Source organism: Salmo salar, chromosome 14 (genome assembly GCF_965601325.2).
Source record: "Salmo salar chromosome 14, fSalSal1, whole genome shotgun sequence".
Taxonomy (NCBI): domain Eukaryota; kingdom Metazoa; phylum Chordata; class Actinopteri; order Salmoniformes; family Salmonidae; genus Salmo; species Salmo salar.
The window spans coordinates 23,890,078-23,904,579 of NC_138304.1; the positions used below are offsets into that span (position 1 = coordinate 23,890,078).

The following is a 14,502-nucleotide window of genomic DNA, read 5'->3' on the forward strand; positions in this document are numbered from 1 at the left end:
ACAACTGATCTGTCACCATATCTCTTCTGGTACAAACAACAAGCAAATGGCAACCCTATGTTTATGCTGAGAGAGGATAAATTTGGAGCTGGGGAAACCGCTACTGAGTTCAAGGAGAGATTTCATGCCCGTCTGAATGTCACAGAAAAGTCAGTCCCCTTGACAATCCAGAAGGTGCAGCTGTCTGACTCTGCTGTGTACTACTGTGCTCTGAGGCCCACAGTGACAACAGTATATTCAGCCCCCTTACAAAAACGATATGTTTCATGTGTCAATACAAACAAACAACTAACCGTAACATCAGCGGTGCAACATGCACTAACTCAAAACAAGATCCCACAAAACACAGTGGGGAAATAGCTGCCTAAATATGATCCCCAATCAGAGACAATGATAAACAGCTGCCTCTGATTGGGAACCATACCAGGCCAACATAGAAATAAAACACCTAGATAGAAACACCCCCCCAGTCACACTCCGACCTAACCAAAATAGAGAATAAAAAGGCTCTCTATGGTCAGGGCGTGACACTGAGATGGACATGGAAGAGAGAGAGAGGATCTCTACCTCTTACTGTAACTCACAGTCACTCTCAGTGTGTTCTGTATAACCATGGTACTCTGTCTGATCAATCATAAAATGTAACAAATGAAAAAGTGACAGAAACTCATTCGGTTATCTGAATATGTTGCAGATGTATACTGTAGATTCTGGATATAAATAGGAAAACAAAATACACTATGACTGAATGAATAAGCAACACACACACACACACACACTGAAAATGAACAATGAAACATTAAAACAAATTGGAATGGAAAAGTGACAAACTCCTTAAGGATATCTGATTGTGTTGCTTATTTCTACTTTATATTCTAGATTTAAATAGAAATACCAAATAAACTGAATGAATGAATGCCTCATGTTGAATAAATGAATATCTTGCATCAAGCAACTCTGTTGTCCTAAAATCAAGAAAATACATAGAGATAAATAACAGAGTTTTATCTCATATCCAATAGAGGGAGACTAAGGTAATCATATTTCAATGCAGCCTGGCATTTTGAGGATGTGACAGTGGAATCAAGCAGCAGCAAGAAGCCTGCTGTTACTTCTGCTCATCTGACAACACTCTGTATTTTGGGGTGGGGCTTCAAAGGTTTGAGAAGAGATGGTCCATTCAGAACTAGAAGGAAGAGGATGTTTTTTTTTAGTATACACAAATCTTGCTGTGCTGTGTGTTATCAGTTTAAATTCCAGTTTCAGCCACAATGTCAATCCCCACATTTATTTAGCTTTAAGTGATTGCATGTAAGTCATCTACTTGTCACATCCTGATCAGTAAAGGGGTCTTTTATCATTGTAGTATGGTCAGGGCGTGGCAGGGGGTGTTTGTTTTGTGTGTTTTGGGGTTTTTGGTCTAGGGGATTTTGGTTCTAGTTTTCATTTTCTATGTTCGTTTTCCAGGTTTGGCCGAGTGTGGTTTCCAATCAGAGGCAGGTGTCTTTCGTTGTCTCTGATTGGAAGCCATACTTAGCCTGTTAGGGCTAGGGGGCAGTATTGACACGGCTGGATAAAAAACGTATCCGATTTAATCTGATTATTACTCCTGCCCAGAAACTAGAATATGCATATAATTATTGGCTTTGGATAGAAAACACCCTAAAGTTTCTAAAACTGTTTGAATGGTGTCTGTGAGTATAACAGAACTCATATGGCAGGCAAAAACCTGAGAAGATTCCAAACAGGAAGTACCCTCTCTGACCATTCCTTGGGCTTCTTGGCTCTGTTTAAAGAAAATGTAGGATCTTTGCTGTAATGTGACACTTCCTACGGCTCCCATAGGCTCTCAGAACCCGGGAAAAAGCTGAATGATGTAATTCCAGCCGCTGGCTGAAAAACTTTAGCGCGTTTGGATGGTGGTCGATCAGAGGGCCATCAGACTGAGGCTCGTGCACAAGGGGATCCCATGCTTTTACTTTCTCTCTCTTTGAACGTAAACACGCTTTCCCGGTCGGAATATTATCGCTTTTTTACGAGAAAAATTGCATAAAAATTGATTTTAAACAGCAGTTGACATGCTTCGAAGTACAGTAATGGAATATTTAGATTTTTTTTGTCACGAAAAGCGTCGGGCGCGTAACCCTTATTTACCCTTTTGGAGAGTGTCTTGAACGCACGAACAAAACGCCGCTATTTGGATATAACTAAGGATTATTTGGGACCAAACCAACATTTGTTATTGAAGTAGAAGTCCTGGGAGTGCATTCTGACGAAGAACAGCAAAGGTAATAACATTTTTCTTATAGTAAATCTGACTTTGGTGAGTGCTAAACTTGGTGGGTGTCTAAATAGCTAGCCCTGTGATGCCGGGCTATCTACTTAGAATATTGCAAAATGTGCTTTCACCGAAAAGCTATTTTAAAATCGGACATAGCGAGTGCATAGAGGAGTTCTGTATCTATAATTCTTAAAATAATTGTTGTGTTTTTTGTGAACATTTATCGTGAGTAATTTAGTAAATTCACCGGACGTTTGCGGGGGGTATGCTAGTTCTGAACGTCACATGCTAATGTAAAAAGCTGTTTTTTTTATATAAATATGAACTTGATTGAACAAAACATGCATGTATTGTATAACATAATGTCCTAGGGGTGTCATCTGATGAAGATCATCAAAGGTTAGTGCTGCATTTAGCTGTGGTTTGGATTTATGTGACATTATATGCTGGCTTGAAAAATGGGTGTCTGATTATTTCTGGCTGGGTACTCTGCTGACATAATCTAATGTTTTGCTTTCGTTGTAAAGCCTTTTTGAAATCGGACAGTGTGGTTAGATAAAGGAGAGTCTTGTCTTTAAAATGGTGTAAAATAGTCATATGTTTGAAAAATTGAAGTTTTTGTATTTTTGAGGAATTTGTAATTCGCGCCACGCCCATCATTGGCTATTGGAGCATGTGTTCCGCTAGCGGAACGTCTAGATGTAAGAGGTTAACTTCTAACACCAGGGTTCACTCTAAATCATGACAAAAAATCCAAATGTATGGATCTGGAGATCACCTCTGCTGATGTGACATACTCTGCTCTGTACTACTGTGCAATGAAGCCCACAGACAGTCTGACACGAAGATGTGGGATGAAGTCTTTTTGTTTGGAATGATCTTCATTCTCATCAACAGTGACACAATATTCTACTATTCTTAGTGAAGGTTTATTTGCAGATGGTATATATGGTATAGCATGGTATGGTATTATCTATTGAAAAAACAAACAAACAACAACAACAGCAAAAACAATACATTTTCAAATGAAGTCTGAAATAAACTGAGGAGGAGGCCAATAGGAACTGAAAACCCATAAACAGAAGAAGAGTTACATATCCAGTTATCAGAGGAGGGGCCTCATAGTCAAACACTGGTATAGACTGGGTATACCTGCAACCATGAGGATGTCTCTGTAGAGGAACTACTCAGCTCTCTCACTGTCTTATCTCTCAGTTGGTTTATCTAGTCTGTGTCAGGATGTCACTCATATTACTGTTTCTTCTCTCTGCATTTGTAGGTGAGTGCTGAATTCACATTTTAAACCAAATAACATTTTGAAAACAGTGACATTGCTTTTTTCAGTTAATGATTGCATTAAACACTAAGTCGCATTTTACTGGAAAGTTACAATTCTTTCTCTTGTCATACTTTATGGACACCTAATCAATGTCTTTTGGATTCTCTTTAGGAATAAACATTAACACAATGACAATGACAATACTTATGTTGTTGCAGCTGATAGTATGGAGCAGGAAACAATAACTCCAGTGAAGCCTGAAGTCAATGCTCTCCAAGGAACAGACATCACTCTGTCCTGCAACTACAAGGGCAATGTTAATAGTCTACAATGGTACCGTCAATATCCCGGATCCAGACCAGAATGTCTTCTTTGGATCCTACCAACAACCAACAAGTATACAGAATACATCCATTACGACTCCACGACACACTGGTAGACTGAATGAAGAAAAGACCCGTGTTGACTTGATGATCTCCTCTGTTGAATTGGAAGACTCTGCTCTGTACCACTGCGCCTTGCAGCCCACAGTGACAGGAAACCCAGACACACTGTACAAAAACTTGTCAAGACCCTTGGGGATGAACAGTGCATTGGTAGAGACATTGTGTTCTGCTCAATGAGTTATATTTAAAGTACATTAATATATAAAAAATTCTCCTACATCTCTACATCAATTGTAAATTAAGAAAGAAAACACATTTAATATAAATATTATTCAGGAAATAATCCTTTATATTGTCTTCATCTTCCTGGTGTGACACAAATAAATACAGAATCAAGAACATTTGTTGTTTTCTTTCCTTAGAGTAGTGGTTCCCAAACTTTTCCACTCGGTGTCCCCATTCTGACATTGTGGAGCCCCCACGCGCGCATCAATTTCTATGGGTACAAACACTGTTCATGACACAAACTGTTCACACCACTTTTGTTGGGGTGCGAAGAACATTTTGCCATTTTAAATAATATTTTCAAATGTTTATTCGTGGGATATTTGAGTGACAAAAAAATTAACAATGTCTGTGGGATAAAAAAAACACGAAGGTATGCAATGAATAACATGACAAGAGAAAGTTTAAAGACAGACTGAGTTCCTTAAAACTCTGCGCCTCCCCTGCCGACCCCACAGTTTGGGAACCACTGCCTTAGAGGATTAAGGGCAGTAATAGTCTTATTATGCGCCATTGTTTTTGGTGAACTGCATACATTTTGAGAGAATATCAATAGAGGGCAGTCATGAGCTGAAATGTCTCTATTCAGAACTACAGCAAAAAAAATGCAGACAACATTTTGCAGCAATCCAACACAGAAAGAAAGCTGAACTCAAATACCCAACCACCTTTAGTGTAGAGCGGTGGAGTTACAAAGTCAATGAGTGCTTTGACATTACAGTATGTAGTCTACAATATGTTTAAGGAGAGGATAGTGATACACTCTTACCTGACAGCGCATAAAGCCAGTCATTCAGACCCCATGAAGATGTTTAATGCGATTCTTCTTTTTTCAAGGTTCATTGGTAAGTGCACAGGTTTTGCACCGCAGTTTTGGATTGCGGACATACGTCGATTTATTTATTTTTTAATGTAACTAGGCAAGTCAATTACAAATCAATTCTTATTTGCAATGACATCCTACCCGGGCCAAACCCTAACAACGCCAGGCCAATTATGCACCACCCTATGGGACTCCCAATCACAGCGAGTTGTGATACAGCCTGGAATCAAACCAGGGTCTGTAGTGACACCTCTAGCACTGAAATGCAGTGTCTTAGACCGCTGCGCCACTCGGGAGCCCCAGACAGACTTTGCTCTGTACTACTGTTCTCTGAGGCCCACAGTGACAGGAAACCCAGACACACTGTTGAAAAACTGATCCTGACAATATAAACACAGAGAACCTGAATCTGAGACCCCTAGAACCCTTAGAAACTGAGCCTGAATAGCTCTCATCTTCCATTCATTATGTTCCCTTCTTTTAATATGAAAGTTATTACCAGACTTTATATTTGGAAATAAAGTAAATATGTCATGAACATCAGAATAATTTCATATGACTAAACATTATCTCATTTAAATGTATGTGAATTGATTCCATCTTTACAGTGATTTAGTAAACCAAACCTTCATCACCACCACCATACTTAATTAAGAACCACCATTGAATGGGTTTTATGTTATAGGGAGGAGATACAAATGATCCTGTTCAAACTGTACATATAATTACAGGAGACATATTTTGTGAATTAGTTTGTACAGCATATACAGTAGAAGAATATTAATTGAATATGTGTACGTTTTCAAACATTTATTTTCAAATAAGTAAATCATACTCACTTCATAAATAATTTACGTCATTGTCAGTATTTACCATATTATTTGAGCTAGAGGTAGGTGTTTCACTTTGTCTCTAATGTACTGCAAAGAGTGAGAATATAATACTGACAAGGTAATATTGACCAATACATTTCCATTCAATCTTTCCTGTCTCTGAACAGGCTCCTCCTTCATGTCTGTCAGTTGATGGTGATATACAGGCTGAGATGGACATGGAAGAGAGAGAGAGGATCTCTACCTCTTACTGTAACTCACAGTCACTCTCAGTGTGTTCTGTATAACCATGGTACTCTGTCTGATCATCTGGCTGGTTCTTGATGTATTCTGCTTTGGTAAGTTGGAACCTTTTCTCTCATTGGTTTATCTTATCTTTAACTAATTTTAACTATGGTTTTATCATTTCTAATATCTTTCAAATTATCACTCAGTCTTTCTTTTTCCCCCAGAGTGCACAGGAGACAATGTGAAACAGCAACCAGGAGCTGTGATTGTTACAGAAGGAGGACTGGTAACACTGAGTTGTCAATATAACACCAGTGCTAATAATGCATATCTATATTGGTACAAACAAGAAGCAAATGACTTCCCTAAACATATGCTGAGCCGTTATTCATTTGGATCTGGAGACAACGCTGCAGGGTTCAAGGAGAGATTTGATGCCCGTCTCGATGCAGATTCAAAATCAGTCCCCTTGACGATCCAGAGGGTGCAGCTGTCTGACTCTGCTGTGTACTACTGTGCCCTGCAGCCCACTGTGAGAGGAAACCTGTGCACACTGTACAAAAACCTGGAGAAAAAAACTGACATCCCCTAGACATCCCCTCATTTTTTATTTCATCATTACTTTGTGTAGACAAAAAACACACACTGAAAATGAACAATGAACGATTTTCAATGAACAATAAAACACAAATGTTAAAAATGTTGAATGGAATAGTGACAAAACTCAATCTATCTGAATGTGTTGCTTATTTATACTTTAGATTGTAGATTTAAATAGGACATCAAAAAACTGTGAATGAATGAATGCCTCATGTTGAATAAATGAATATCTTGAAGATCTTGCATAAAGCAACTCTCTTACCCTAAAATCAAGAAAATAAATGGAAATAAATAAGACAGTTTTATCCAATATCCAATAGAGGGCGACTAAGGTAATCATATTTCAGTTCAGCCCTGCATTTTGAGGATGTGACAGAGGTATCAAGCAGCAGCAAGAAGTCTGCTGTTACTTCTGCTCATCTGACAACTCTGTATTTTGGGGTGGGGCTTCAAAGGTTTGAAAAGAGACGGTCCATTCAAAACTAGAAAAAAGAGGGGTTGGGGGGGAGGAGTGGCGGGACACAATGAAAATAGTCCAGATAGCCATTTGATTACCTGTTAAGGAGTCTTATGGCTTGGGGGTAAAAGCTGATGAGAAGCCTTTTGGTTCTAGACTTGGCGCTCTGGTACCGCTTGCCATGCGGTAGCAGAGAGAACAGGCAATGACTGGGGTGGCTGGGGTCTGACAATTTTTAGGGACCTCTTTTGACACCGTCTGGTGTAGAGGTCCTGAATGGCAGGCAGCTTAGCCCCAGTGATGGGCCATACGCACTACCCTCTGTAGTGCCTTGCGGTCGGAGGACAAGCAGTTGCCGTACCAGGCAGTGACGCAACCAGTCAGGCTGCTCTCGATGTTGCAGCTGTAGAACCTTTTGAGGATCTGAGGACCTATGCCAAATCGTTTGAGTCTCCTGAGGGGGAATAGGCTTTGTCGTGCCCTCTTCACAACTGTTTTTGGTGTGTTTGGACCATGATAGTGTTAGTTCTTATTTTTCAGAGTAAATAACACACAGACACTAGAGAAGCTTTAACCAAGTTTAATTATTCCCAAAGGTTCTGTACAGCTTTAATCAGACAACCCAACATTTGTCCCATCCAGATATTTATATCCCACTTAAGACACTCCCTCTCTCCAATCCTTACAGCTTATGTCCAACAGGAAGAAGGTAACCAGATACTAAACCCTGATTACTCCCTTAAGGGGAACTAACCTCACCCCTCATTTGCTGACCTCAACCCCTCCTTCACCTAATCCACAGATATCCATCTGTCTCCCCTATATCAACACGTCGCTCTCCTCTCCTCCAACAAACACATTCCAAAGCCTTCTGGCTTTCTACAGAGAACCTTTAACTTTCTCATTTGATTCTATGCTTCTTCTCTATAATTTATTTAATATCTCCATGTTCAAAATGTTGAACCCAACAATAGTTTGTTGGGGATGTGGACACCAAGGAACTTGAAGCTCTCAACCTGATCCACTACAGCCCCATTGATGAGAATGGGGTCGTGCTCGGTCCTCCTTTTCCTGTAGTCCACAATCATCTCCTTTGTCTTGATTACGTTGAGATAGGTTGTTGTTCTTGCACCACCGGACCAGATCTCTGACCTCCTCCCTATAGGCTGTCTCATCGTTGTTGGTGATCAGGCCTACCACTGTTGTGTCGTCTGCAAACTTGATGGTGTTGGAGTCGTGCCTGGCCATGCTGTCGTGGGTGAACAGGGAGTACAGGAGGGGACTGAGCACACACCCCTAAGGAGCCCCCGTGTTGAGGATCAGTGTGGCGGATGTGTTGTTACCTACCCTTACCACCTGGTGGCGGCCCGTCAGGAAGTCCAGGATCCAGTTGCAGAGGGAGGTGTTTAGTCCCAGAGTCCTTAGCTTAGTGATGAGCTTTGAGGGCACTATGGTGTTGAACGCTGAGCTTTAGTCAATGAATAACATTCTCACAAAGGTGTACCTTTTGTCCAAGTGTGAAAGGGCAGTGTGGAGTGCAATAGAGATTGCATGATCTGTGGATCTGTTGGTGCGGTATGCAAACTAGAGTGGGTCTAGGGGTTCTGGGATAATGGTGTTGATGTGAGCCATTACCAGCCTTTCAAAGCATTTCATGGCTACAGACGTGAGTGCTAAGGGTCAGTAGTCATTTAGGCAGAAGGGAGCAATAGTGATTAGTTCAAGAAGAGGTTTGATTCCAGGCTGAATTTCACATCTAGCTCTGTCCACTTGCTGATCCAGAGGTTGCAGCTGCCTGACTCTGCTTTTTACTACTGTGCTCTGAATCCCACTGTATAATCCCACATACACAGAAAGAGACAAGGATTTCATAGCGTCATCATGGCCTTGTTACATCAGAGTGGCTGAGGAATTGACTGATTCTTGTTGCATGTTGTTATGGTATGATAATATTACAGTCCTAATTTGTTTTCAGCCTATGCTCCAAGCCCTTTATTTTTTCAAACATTTACATTACATTTTAGTCATTTAGCAGACGCTCTTATCCAGAGCGACTTACAGTAGTGAATGCATACATTTCATACATTATTATTTATTTTTTTTCAATACTGGTCCCCCGTGGGAATCGAACCCACAACCCTGGCATTGCAAACACCATGCTCTACCAACTGAGCCAGACGGGACATATGTTTACATTTTCTACAACTACTATTAATTTTATACATTTTAATTCCCTATATCATGTTGCTTAACTCCCCTCTCCCCTAATACTAATGTGTGTCCTTTTCCAGAATGCAGGTGAAGACACAGTCACTCAGCCACCAGGAGACCCAGTCACTCAGTCACTCAGCCACCAGGAGATGTGACCATTACTGAGGGAGGACAGGTCACACTGGACTGTTACTGCTAATGTGTCAGTTACTGCTAATGTGTCCTGTTCTGGTACAAGTATGAAGCAAATGACTTCCCAAAGTTTATGTTGGGACGTTTTTCTTTAGGAAGTATAAATGCCACTGGCTTTGAGGAGAGATTTGATGCCTATCTAGATAAAGACTCAACATCTGTCCCCTTGACGATCCAACGGTTGCAACCATCTGACTCAGCTGTGTACTACTGTGCTCTTAGGCCCACTGTGACAACAGGATATACAGCCCCCTTACAAAAACGATTTGATAGTGTGATTAACAGTTAGTCTCTTAGAGAGCCTGGTGTAAGCTCCTTCTCAATGATTCCTAAGGTAGAGTTAAAGAAGTGGTTTCACGAACCTATGACACAAGTTTGCTCTCTCCTTGCCTACCTATCTCACAGTAGGCATGGACTCTTTGCTGAGAAATGTACTGAATCTTTCTACATGTTGTCAAGGTACGACAATATTATTTTCCGTATTCATTTAATGCCTTTGCTCCAATCCTTTCTTTTATCAAACATATATTTATCAGTACAATACTAACAGTATGAAATTCATTCTTTTTTATTTCCTCAATCATGTTGCTGGATTATTTTCTCCCTAATACAAATGTGTATTACATTATTTTCCGGAATGCAGAGGAGAAGCCTCAGTCACCAGGAGATGTGATCGCTACTGAGGGAGAACAGGTCACACTGGACTGTCAATTTGAGACTCAGTTGGATACGAATCTAAATCTGTTCTGGTACAAAAAGGGAGCTAACACCTTCCCAAAGTATATGCGACTTTTGGATCAAATAATGCCATTGAATTCCATGGGAGATTCGATTCCCATCTCAATATAACTACATTTAAATCCGTCCCCTTGATGATCCAGAGGTTACAGCTGTCAGACTCTGCTGTGTACTACTGTGCTGTGACAACAGAATATACAGCCCCCTTACAAAAACAATTTGATAGTATGATATAACGCTCTTAGAGAGCCTAGTGGAAGCTCCTCCTCAATGCTTCCTAAGGCAGAGTTAAAGAAGTGGTGACACATGCGAGTCGAGTGTGTTTGCTCTCTCCTTACCTACCCATCTCACAGCAGACATGGAATCTTGGCTGAAGAATATTTTGATCCTTACTGCATTTTGTTGTGGTATGATAAAAAAACTATATATATTTGCTTACTAGCCATTGCTTAAATGATACCTTTCTATTATCATGTAAAATAGAGAAAGTTGCTCACTCTATATGCTTCTAATGATTTAATGGGTTTAAATCATCAAACAGCCTTTCTTTTTCAACGTATATAATTTCTCTCCAGAATGCAGAGGAGACAGAGTGTTACAGACAAAAGGAGTTGAGACGGCTACTGAAGGAGGACAAATAACACTTGCCTGTCATTATGAAACAGACGATCCAAGTCCATATCTATTCTGGTACAAACAGGGAGCAAACGACTACCCCAAGTATATACTTATGCGGCAAAAATTTGTAACTGGGGACAATGCTGCTGACTTCAAGGAGAGATTTCACGCTGATCTAGATGCCAACTCCAAATCAGTCCCCTTGATGATCCAGAGGGTGCAGCTGTCTGACTCTGCTGTGTACTACTGTGCTCTGAAGCCCACTGTGACAACAGGAGATACAACCCCTTTACAAAAACATACTGAGCTACACAATGACAGTACACCTGTCTGTACAGTATACAGCACCACTTTAAAATGTACACAGTAACATTCTCACTACCTCCCTGATACTACCAAGACTAGTGGTAGCAGATGATGATAATCATAGTGATGATGATGATGATGATGATTGTAGAGTAAGTCATTTTTTAATTAAAGCCAATAAAGCTACCTCTTCCAATTCAGCTCTAAATGTCAGCCTAGTCTCATAGACTAGACGTATAATAGTACATTTGAATCTGGGACACTGAAATTAGCATGACATTTTATGTTTGTTAAGGTTACATAAGACAGAAAGTTACTTATTAAGGCAAATCCTTAACCCTTTTAACTAACCCTTCCCCTAATCCTAACCTTAACCCTTTAACCTAACTCCTAATGCTAACGTTAATGTTAGCCACCTAGTCACATAGCTAACTTCAGCCACAACAAATTGGAATTCATAACATATCATACATTTCGCAAATTCGTAACGTATTGTACGTTTAGCAAATTCGTAGCATATTATACAAATTGTCATTCTTAACATATCTTCAAAATGGATGATAGACATCCACAAATTAGTACATAATATTAGTACACAATATATACGAAATGTAACAAATCATACTAAATGGAGTGGTTGGATTTACTTACAGGATAATACGAAATGCTCTGAGACCAGGTTGTAAATGTAGATGTAAGAGACATTAAAATTCCATTACAATATCGCATAGATTAGAAAATAGACCATTGCTTTATTTTTACAGTTGGCCTACTTAGATGAATTTAGAAAAAGCAATATTCAGTATTGTGAATAGAGTAAGCATCAACCAGCATCAACCACAAGAGGGCCACATTATCAAGTAAGTGTTGCTTTCTACTCTAAAATGACTTGTTTACAGTATTTGAACATTCCCTCTGTGCTGTGCTGCATGGTCTAGGTCTGTGCTGCTACAAAGACAGGAACCAAGATAGCACACCCATTTCTGTATTGTAACATCAGGGTGTCTTGCTCTGTGAATCCTATGATAATTATGGGACATTGGCTGTGGACCTCTGTTGTTCTTGCTGCACTTATCTTTGGTAGGATACGGCTCTCACTATCTTTTTCTCATACCCTGATGTCACTGGAATCCTGACATGTTGTGACAATGGGACTTTAAGACTTTTCACATTCGAGAACTCAGTACTGTTTTGCAATTAATTGTTCTTTCATAACCCATTAATATTATCACCTTAAATGTACCTAAAGTGCAGAGTATCAAAATCCTGAGACATTCATAAGTCAGTTTGTCAATCTTGGTCTTCAGAATTAGACATGTTCAGTTTTTAAGAAAACTGTACCTATTTGAATACATAAATAATAGAATAACACATTTTACCAAGATAGAGTGGTAACACCTCATCAAATACATTAGGAAAGACAAATGACTATCATTACTGAACACCGATGTGACAACATCATTTATTTTAAGACTTCTGACAGTGTTGTTATTTTTGCTTGCATGCCATTATTGCTGGCTAGATCAGCTTAGACCATACTTAGAGAGAGATGGCAAATACGTGTTCTGATTGGTCTGTCTGTATTTGCTCAGGCTTGTGATTGGATTGCAGATAGAACCTTATAGAACCAAGTTGAAATGTGTTTATGCAGATAGAACTTCCTAAAAAAAAATGTTAACTTAAAATTAACTTTTTCAAAGATCTGACTACACAGACCATGAAGAACCATCCAAAGATCAATTAGATATGATGTGACTAACACATTTTCCACAAAAATGTCATATAGAACCCATGGCATTCTTCTTTGTTTCCAGAGTGCAGCAGAGCAGACAGAGTTAGTTAATCAGTCGAAGAGAGAAGTGGCTTCTTATGAAGGAGAAGATGTGTCTCTAAGATATAAATATAACACCAGTTAATCAGCTCCATCTTCTGGTACATTAAATCCACAAATGATTACCCTGAATATGTTTTGCAGAAGGATGTAATTGGACCAGGGGGTATTGATGATAGATTCAAGTGGAGATTTAACCTCTACGTGATCGTTGAGCTAACGTGCGATAATGTGATTAGCAAGAGGTTGTATGTAACAAGAACATTTCCAAGGACATAGACGTATCTTATATGGGCAGAAAGCTTAAATTTGTAACATCTACGTCAAACTCACACTCATCTCACTTTCCAGCTCACTCTCCAGATTCCAATCACCGGAATTATTATCACCTGTTCACACACCTGCATGTCATCATCCCACACAATTTAGTTCAGTTCCTTGCACCCCATCACTGTGAGATATTGTTTGTTTTGAGACACACTTTTTCAGAGCTTTTACCTGCCTCACTCACGACGCCTTTCCCCTATTCCCTGCCTGTACTGTTGCCATTTTTGGACCTACCGTATATGACCTTCGGCCCGGCCCTGGACCTAGCTATCTTCCTCCTCCTATGGTGCCTTTCATTAAACACTTGCTGCGCTCTGCGCTTGAAACCAGCTCTCTGTCTCCCTTGTGTTCATTACAAAATTATTATTAGTCTAACTGCACTGTCCAATTCACAGGAGCTATTACAGTGAAAAAATACAATGCTATTGTTTGAGGAGAGTGCACAGTTATGTACATCAAAATATATATATTAACCAATTAGGCACAATTGTGCAGACTTCATACAATATTTTGAACAGAAATACAATGGTTCATTGGATCAGTCTAAAACTTGCACATACACTGCTGACATCTAGTGCCAAAACCTAAATTGTGCCAAAATCTAAATTGCGCCTAAACTGGAATAATACACTGTGGCCTTTCTCTTGCATTTCAAAGATGAGGGATATATACAGTTGAAGTCGTAAATTTACATGCACCTTAGCCAAGTACTTTTCATTTCATTTTTTCACAATTCCTGATATTTAATCCTAGTAAAAATTCCCTGTCTTAGGTCAGTTAGGATCACCACTTTATTCTAAGAATGTGAAATGTTAGAATAATAGTAGAGAGAATTATTTATTTCAGCTTTTACTTCTTTCATCACATTCCCAGTGGGTCATAAGTTTACATACACTCAATTAGTATTTGGTAGCATTGCCTTTAAATTGTTTAACTTGGGTCAAACGTTTCGGGTAGCCTTCCACAAGCTTTCCACAATAATTTGTGTGAATTTTGGCCCATTCCTCCTGACAGAGCTGGTGTAACTGAGTCAGGTTTGTAGGCCTCCTTGCTCGCACATGCCTTTTCAGTTCTGCCCACAAATTCTCTATAGGTTTGAGGTCAGGG

At 39.6% G+C, this 14,502-nt stretch overlaps 1 pseudogene across 1 annotated transcript; it reads left to right on the forward strand.

Moving 5' to 3' along the window:
• Nucleotides 1–3,520: 3,520 nt before the first annotated feature.
• LOC106596161 (uncharacterized) lies at nt 3,521–6,822 on the forward strand (annotated as a pseudogene). The gene is made up of 3 exons (XR_014380283.1): nt 3,521–3,560; nt 3,779–4,174; nt 6,342–6,822. The product of XR_014380283.1 is annotated as an uncharacterized LOC106596161 (transcript).
• Nucleotides 6,823–14,502: the final 7,680 nt, after the last annotated feature.